We start from the raw sequence: 9013 nt of genomic DNA on the forward strand, positions 1-9013 counted from the left end.
ATATATATATATAAATATATAATTTATATTTTATTATATATAAATACATGCATAATAAACAAAGAAATACATTATCCAATTTCCAAATATTCACAATTTTAGGAGTAGAATTATATACTGAGGATAACTTATATCTGTAACCTATTATAACTCCTGTCCTCAAACTAATTTTTGCATATCGTGCTCCCAAGATAGAAATAAAAACAGGTCTGGGGACACCAGAGATGCAAGAAAAGTGTGTTTAAAAAAAAAAAAAAAAACAAAACAAAACACCTCGCAGGGCCATAATGGAGCCACTTAAGTTAAAGCCCCAAGTTAGTAAACCAAGACTTAATACCCAACCTAACTGCAGTTCCAAACCCCCAAGGAATGCAACCTTTAACCAATCAACATGGGAACTTCCTGGTCGGCACTAGGAAATGTACTGATAGACCCCTTCCATTCCCCTTATGAGGGCAACCCTGCCTAAAACAATGGCTTCTTTGCTAATCATTTCCTTTTTTTTTTTTTTTTTTTTTTTTTTTCTCCCTCTACCTTTAAAAATCTTTCGTTTTAGGCGACTTGAAGGAGGTCCTTTCTATTTGCTAGATGGGGATGCTTCCCGATCCATGAATCATTTAATAAAGTCCATTAGATCTTTACATTTTAATGTTTGAATTTTTGTGACTTACCCGATTTGGTGGCAGTAACAGGATCCAGAGTGAACTCACCTGGCAGCATTCAGGATCAGGAAACCCAGGTATGGCCTTCTGTGGATAGGTCTGAGTTTGCTGTCTTTCTCACCAGCCCAAGGACCCTTGGTGAGTTCCTCTTGGTTGAGCTCTGCTCTATTTGCCTTTGAGCTTTAGATCTAATTGGCTTTCCTTTACAGGGAAGGGCAGCTCAAGCTGGCAGATGGCTCTCCCTGGAGCCCAGTGCAGCTGGCAGAAGTGACAGCCAGAAACCAAGCCAGACGTTCAGACCCCAATTCCCCAAGTAGAAAACCCCAAGACCTTCCATAGCTCTGTCCCTGGATTCCATGCTGGGAACTGTTGGTGGCAGCTACAGTTCTCATGCCTTGGGGTTTGCTGGATCCATCCCTTGTGCAGCCCAACATGCCACGGGAATCAGTAGTGGTATGCAGAGGGCCTTCCTGTGGGCAGGGTGCTCTAACATCTCCTGGTTACTGCAAATATATATTTGTTTGTCTTGTTTTGTATAAATAAAAGGTATTGCTAACGGAATCTCAGAAACCAGAAAGGAGCAAAAGTTGGTGGGCCAGGGTCAAACATTTAAAGCCTGTTAGAGTACTTACCACCTCATAAAGACTCCCATGATAGGATAATTTGGCCAGAAAACAGGTTGAGTTGATTTGCAAGAAAACCTCATGAAAACCTCATGCAGTGAGGTATGCTATAAAACATTCCACAATTCCCAACCTACAGCTTGTCCCTCTTCTAGGTATTAGTTTGGCTCTGAGAAATCCTAAAGTCTACCTAAAAGAAATGGGCTCCTTTACATCCAAAGAACTGAGCCTATCACTCTCCAGCACCCCTGTTTATGTTCTGTCCAAGAACTAAAGTCCTGGAAGTTGAAGATCATCTGCAAAAATGACAAAATCCTACTAAAAACAACCTAAAATTATAATTTTAAACAAACATTAAACATTATGGGGAATGTTGAAATTAGATAAGAATGTTTAAGAAGGGCACTAAAAGCAAGTGTTCCCAAAGGAGGTAGAATGAAATACCTGTTTTAATCAGCAAACAGAAGCTTCCAAAAGATTTTGAAATTCCAAAATAGCTTCATTGAAAGTTTTGCTGCAAAAAGCTGATGAATAAAAATGTAAAAGACACAAGAGCCTCGCTTCTCAGCCTTTTGGCTAAGATCAAATGTAAAAGACACAAGAGGTACCAAGTACAAAAAGCTGTAAAATGGATGTAACTCTTTATGCGTCCCTTTTTACACTCCTTTATTTGAATACTCATTCTAAGCTGTCCCCTGAATTGACTTTACATGACCATAAAGGCCATTCAAAGTTCACCTATCTTTTACCAATCCACATATTTCCCCTACTTACCCAGAACATCTTGTAGATTATTGGCCTTAAGAAACCAAAGTCCTTCGTGGGGTAATTTATATTCTTTCTCAGTCTCCTTTTTTTTTTTTTTTTTTAAGATTTTGTTTATTTATTTACTTGTCAGAGAGAGAGCACAAGCAGGGGGAGTGACAGGCAGAGGGAGACGGAGAAGCAGACTCCCGATTGAGCAAGGAGCCTGATGACGGACTTGATCCCAGGACATTGAGATCATGACCTGAGCAGAAGGCAGCTGCTTAACTGACTGAGGCCCCCAGGTGTCCCTCTTTCTTGGTCTCCTAAAGTTATATATCTTATTATGTCTTTGAAATGTAAACGCAACCCACAATCATCTGAGACAAAAGGGAAAAAATAGAAATTTTTAAAAATACAAACTGCTAAATGGGCTCTTGTGTCTGATATGTACCACAATCTCTTAACATTAATTCCAGGGATAAATATAGATCTTAAAAATCTGTTTGTGTGTGAGTGTGTGTGTGTGTGTGTACACATACATGGTACAATGTATGTATGTTATAAAGGGGAGATGTTTTTCTATCTCTGGGTGGTATTGATAAAGTTAATTTGTAAAACAGCCTTTGTAGTTGGTTTGAAAGCAAGCACTTGAAGGTTTGGGCATTCTAAAAATTTCAGAAAGATCTAAACTAATCCAAATGTTCTTCAGGTTTACATGATCTGGAAAAATATTCCATATCAAAGCAAATTTAAGGTTGTTGGTTTGACTCCAATTGACATGTCTTTAGAGTTATCAGCTTTAAATATAAAACATTTATTCTGCCTGGATTTACTGAAAGTCATAAAAAGTTCATATTATTTATGTTGAAAATTTGCCAGAAAAAATAACTTAGAATAATGGTTGACTTTGTCTAATGTGTCATGAAGTTTTTATGAGTAACCTAGACATAAGAACAAGTAAACTAAACAGATACAAATAAGATAAAAAGATTTTAGATAAACTTTCTAAATAATTTCCCCCAAATCTTTCTGGTAACCTGAAATCTAAGTTTTATTAAGGGATGAGTTAAGTTCATTAAGTATCTAAATAATTTCCCAAAAAGATAATATAGTGAAAATATTGATTATTGAACATTATTTACTTTTGGTTTCCTTATTATAAAGAAACTAAAGTTAAATCTTTATCTGTTGATAAACATGTTCTGTGCTTTATTCAGAGATGTATAATGAAGAAGCACATTTCTAGAAATTATAAAATGTATTCATAAATTTATCCAAAGAATGCTGGTATAACAGTTCACAATTTCTTACTTCTTAGCTTCCACTAGAAGTTAGTTTCTAAGGGTTAAGAATTCTAATTAATTCATGTGGTTAAAGCTATTAGAAATAATGATAGAAACATCTCTGTATGCAAGAAAGGTAAGATGTGTGTTTTCAGTGTATGAGAAATGGAAATGCATTTTTGTTGAGTAAAAAGAAAGTAATTTTGTCCTAAAGTGAAGCTGGCTGTTTGAAGAGGGAACACTTAAGACAAAATCTGAACATAAAAAAAAAGTTTAAGATTTAAGATTAAAAATTAAAATTTAGGATTAAACTAAATTTAGTTAGGTACATGAGTTTTAATATCAAAAGTACACTGATGCAAAATTATAATTTTGTTTTCTCTTTGATAAGAGGACAGAGTTTTCTTGAACTACTGATCTGCTCTTAATAAGAAATTGTAAACAGGGGCGCCTGGGTGGCTCAGTGGGTTAAGCCGCTGCCTTTAGCTCAGGTCATGATCTCAGGGTCCTGGGATCAAGTCCCGCATGGGGCTCTCTGCTCAGCAAGGAGCCTGCTTCCCTTCCTCTCTCTCTGCCTGCCTCTCTGCTTACTTGTGATCTCTCTCTGTCAAATGAATAAATAAAATCTTTAAAAAAAAAAATTGTAAACAATAGTTTTTCTTTACCTTTGAAGTTACCTGCTTAGAAAACAAGGATTCTATGCTTTGTCAAAATAATTTCTTATGTTTATCAGGTCTTTGATTACTTAAGAAAATTGAGTCTTAATATTAAAAGAATTAAACTTTGTTCACAAATATATAACCATCTGCATTTGCCTTTAAAATCTTTTATTGTGGGGCGCCTGGGTGGCTCAGTGGGTTAAGCTTCTGCCTTTGGCTCAGGTCATGATCTCAGGGTCCTGGGATCGGGCCCCGCATGGGGCTCTCTGCTTGGCTGGGATCCTGCTTGTGATCTCTTTCTATCAAATAAATAAATAAAATCTTAAAGAAAAATAAAATAAAATCTTTTATTGTCACTTAGATTAAATGGATATTTAGGTATTGCTTCATAACGATCTGTGATCCTATTTAATCAAATGTTCAGATCTTTTGCTATTTTGACATACTTCCAAAAATCAAATTCTAAAGCAAAGTCTTTTGACCACAGTCTAACTGAGGAGATCCAGAGGGCCCCTGGAACATTTCCAAGTTTTGTTTTCATCATAAATGAGAGATAGTAAGCTAAATAGGCTTATGTAGTATGTTAAATTACACGGGAAATGTTGCCAAAGAAATGATGCTAAACCTTCTTTGACTATATTTGTGTTGTTAAAATAAGTGTTCTAGAAATTGTATGAAACTCCTAGAAACCTGATATTTCCTAATATGTGATTAACTTAAAGTGTTGTGTGTCATAGAAATAACCAAATTTCCATGTCAATTTCATTATAGTAAACTCCTAGTAGATCTTTAGCCATGGCCACTTTTAAGTCCTTATCATTTACAGTTATTGCTTTCTTCTAAAATGCTTTTGCAAATGTGCCTTATCAGCAAGATTCATGGAAAGGAATCTGACAAGTAATCTAGAAAACAGATTTTCTGATCACCTTAAGCTTATAGAACGAGCTGGCATTTAGAAACTCTCCAACAAAGACAGCTCTGGAATTTCCTTGGAAGGGTCTCTACTAGGTCCTCTTTACTAACATATGGCAGTCCAACCTCAGGGACTTGAACTTGCCCATACACCTCACAGCTGAAGAAGGCTCCCCCTAACTTCTGCTAGTACACAAGATTTGAAAATCTCCAAATCAAACTGACTAGGAAGAGAAGTAGCTGACATCAATGTGCTTCTGCCCAAGATGCTGAATCAACTTCATATTAACTAAACATGAAACCCTTCCTTCCCCTTCTTTCTTTTACTCTGACCCTGCCCTGGAGAGATAATGCCATCATCCGCATTTTCCAGGCTGTTGCTGAAGGGGGTGAGGTTTGCCTTTCATACGGTTGGGTTTGTTATCAAAAACTTCTCTCCCTCCACTAACAGAACCACGCTAGTGAAGGTGCCCTGACAGGGTTTTGTCTGTGTCTTTGCTGGGTATCGTTCCCCTCTGGCCTCTGAATGTCCCGTTGCTGGTGGCCAGACTCGGCAGTGAGTCCTCTGTTGTGACCCTCAATTGTCACAAGCAAATTAAGACATCTCATGGGTCAACTCCTCTGGATTTTACATTGTCTTGTTTAAAAAAAAAAAAAAAAAAGACCTACTAGGACATATTCATGCTTCGGGATTTGCTCCCTTTCTGAAGGGCCCTATTTCCCTGGTGAGGGATAAATATAAATGAGAATAGGGTTAGGAAATTCTCCTTCACAGTTACAGATATTGCAGAATCCATTGCTGAGACACTAGCTGCCCGACAAAGATCCTTAGATTTTTCTGGCCAGAGTTGTTCTTGATATTGGAGAGCATCTGATTATCTTTTAGCTGAGCAAGGAGGCGTCTGTGCTCTGGCCAGCACCACCGGCTGCACCTGAATGAACACTTCTGGGGAAGTTCAAACACATAAGATTGCCAAGCAAGCCACTGGGCTTAAAAAAGAAACTCCAGCAGGGTCTTTCTTTTACTTCTTTGATTTTGATTGGTTTGGGTCTTGGAGACCATGACTACAAAATGTACTCCAGACATTGGGAATTACCCTGCTTTTAGTAGTCATGTTAATTTCCTGGATGCACTGTATTCTCTCAAAAGCTTTAAATGTATGTTTGCAGCTGCTAACATCCAAGCAAATGGTCTCCCTAAGACAGGAACATCAGAAGAGGAATGGAGAGGGTGATGGACCTAAACTTTGTGAGCTAGAAGTCATAACCTGTGAACATCACAGCAATGATGCAACGAGGTCATGACCTGGGAGGGACATGAGTGCATGCACGTGTGCGCGCGTGTGTGTGTGTGTGCTTGTGCGCGCACACACACACCCACACCCACACACACAACAGCAAAAGCTGGGAGAACTCTGAAGCAATAAGTGAGGGTGCATCAATGCCTTAAATTTCGATCACATTTCAAGGAGGCTGACGACCCGATCAAAAAAGAAAACCACAAGGCCTTAATGGAGCTCCGTATGTTAAGGACCCAGGCCAGCAAACCTACACTTAGTAACTCAGCTAATGGCAGTTTCAGCCCCCAAGGAATGCAACCTTTAACCAGTTAACAGGAGAACTTCCTGGTCAGCACTAGGAAATGTACTGATAGACCCCTTCTATTCCCTTAGGAGGGCAACCCTGCCTAAAACAATGGCCTCTTTGCTAATCACTTCCTTTTTTCTGCTCCCTCTCTACCTTTAAAAACCTTTCCTTTTAGGCGACTTGAAGGAGGTCCTTTCTATTTGCTAGATGGGGATGCTTCCCGATCCATGAATCATTTAATAAAGCCAGGTAGAGCTTTACAATTTATTTGTTTGAATTTTTGTTATTTAACAGTCTGAGCCACCATCAGAACTACTTCCCCAAGAGCCCACAAACCACAATATACCTTCCCTGTTAGAAAAACTGACAAGAGACGATTTTACCGTTCCTGAGAATTTTTCCACTTTTCTAACAAAGGTAAATTCTCTCAAATCATGTTGGAACTAGGAAAGATAAAATAAATAATTAAAATAAAATAAACTTAAAGTCTTATAAATGTGTTTTACATGGGACATCCTTGTAATAGGAAACAGGAAAAGACCCCGAAAAATTGGATAATGATGAAGGCAAGGGAAGAATTGCTCAGTAAGATAATAATAATCACTGTTTATGTATGAGCACTCAGCTATGCCCAGGCAAAGTGGTGGGCTCTTTCCTGAATGAATCCTCTCAACAACCCTTTCAGGAAGCTATCCTCGCCTCCATTTAACAGATGGGGCAACTGAGCCTCAGAGTGGTTACGAGATTTGCCCAACCAAGGCCATGGGGTAAAGAAGCGGCAGAGGCAGGAATGGAGTCAGCCTGAACCCACGGCCCATGTGCCCAGAGCTGGTGAGGGGCCTGTGGGGGTCTGAGGCTCTCATTCAGTGCCTCCACAGCATCTCCTTCTCAGAGAGGATGGAGTAGCAACACGGGGCATGTGGAGGAAGGTTGGAATGAGCTGGGAGGAGAGTGAGAGGTAGATTAAGGCACATCAAGGCTTCACAACAACTGTGTATTGGGAAAACAATTTTGTTCAAGAGGGCTATTTATAGGGATGTTTTTCCTCAGCACTCCCTTCCCCCATCTCCTCCCTTTTGTGTTAAAAGGCGCCTGGCAGATTGGTAAAGGGTTACAGGAAATGCACAGGAAACTCTGGAACACAATGAACGGGGCGGGGACAGATCCCCACCCACCTCAGAACATCACCAGCTCCAGTATTCAGAGACCCCGAGGGGGGACAGCTGGAGCTCACAACCCTTTGCTCCTTTTATCGTCTTTCTCCCAGCCAGAGAGAAGGCACCATGCCCAAAGGGGTGCGGAACAGAGTAAAATTAGGAAGCAGAGGCAGAATAAGGGGCAACAGAAAAAAACAAACACCAACATAATTAAAATTGGTCAAGTAGCCAAGTCATCCCCTATCCGAGGACTCCCGAATTCTCTGAAGGGTCCAGGTTTTCCCGCCCAAGTCTCTGTTTAGCTTTCAAACTCCAAAGACACAGAGTGTGGGGTGGGAGAAATGATCCCAACCCCAACTGCTGAGAGGGACCCCAGAACCTCTGTGAGACCCTCAGGACAGACCCAGCCAGGCCTGTGGGGTTGCTGCTTACCAGAACAGCCTCTCACATCCTTCCCTCTGGGCCACCAGACAGGGGCCCCCAGCCAAAGAGATCCACATTCAGTCTCAGAGGTTAAGGCCAGACCCCGGGCAGATTCAAATGTCTGTCTACTACTGATTCAGCCCACGACACTTGGCTCTCCCTCCGGCCTTGTGAAGTCTCGCCACATGAGACTAGGCAGGATGCTTCCTGCTGCTGTCTGGCAGTGCCCCGTGCCCTTGGTGGAGTGGGACAAGGCTGTCTTGTGCTGCCTGCTTTGCTCATTGTGTCTGAAATACTAAAGACTCATGTAGCGCTGTATATCATGGGTCAAAATGACCTTACAGTTTTCAAAACACTCAGGAAAACACAAAAGATTCCCAAACCTCTTGTGTTGGAACAATATTCAATGCAAAGAAATTAGAGCCTAACTAAAATACTCATAGGAAAAGACTTCTTTCTCAAATCATTTCAAATAGTGTGTTCAGAGGTCTCATCTAATTTCTAGGCCTAACCTCTTCACTCCTACCCAGTCCTGCATTTTACACAAAGGGTATTGCTTCCTGAAAGTTCTGGTACTCTCACCGGCTGGACCCCAAGACCTGACCTTTACTGCCTATCTGCTTGGACTCACTGACTTTTGTCCCGCATTTTTTCTTAAGCTCTTCTTTCCAGCTTATCTCTTAACTCGGGCAAAAGACCCAATGGGCATAACATCCTGTGATGGAAAACGAAACTTCTCCTCAAGCAATAAAGACTGCTCAGACAACGAGCTCCTGCTGGCCCAGACTACCCAAACCAGTATGAATTTAACCCCGACTCACACTTGCCCAGATGGACCCAAAGACTGAAAATTACCTTTACGTCATCCTAATAGTAAAATCTCCACTCAGGCAGGAGCGCCAGCCTTGTTTACATTACATACAATTTATGCAGAGGCATGATTCCTTCGGGGTCATGTGC

Source organism: Mustela putorius, unplaced genomic scaffold, assembly GCF_011764305.1.
Source record: "Mustela putorius furo isolate JIRA1106 unplaced genomic scaffold, ASM1176430v1.1 tig00003834_pilon_pilon_pilon, whole genome shotgun sequence".
In the NCBI taxonomy this organism is placed as follows: domain Eukaryota; kingdom Metazoa; phylum Chordata; class Mammalia; order Carnivora; family Mustelidae; genus Mustela; species Mustela putorius.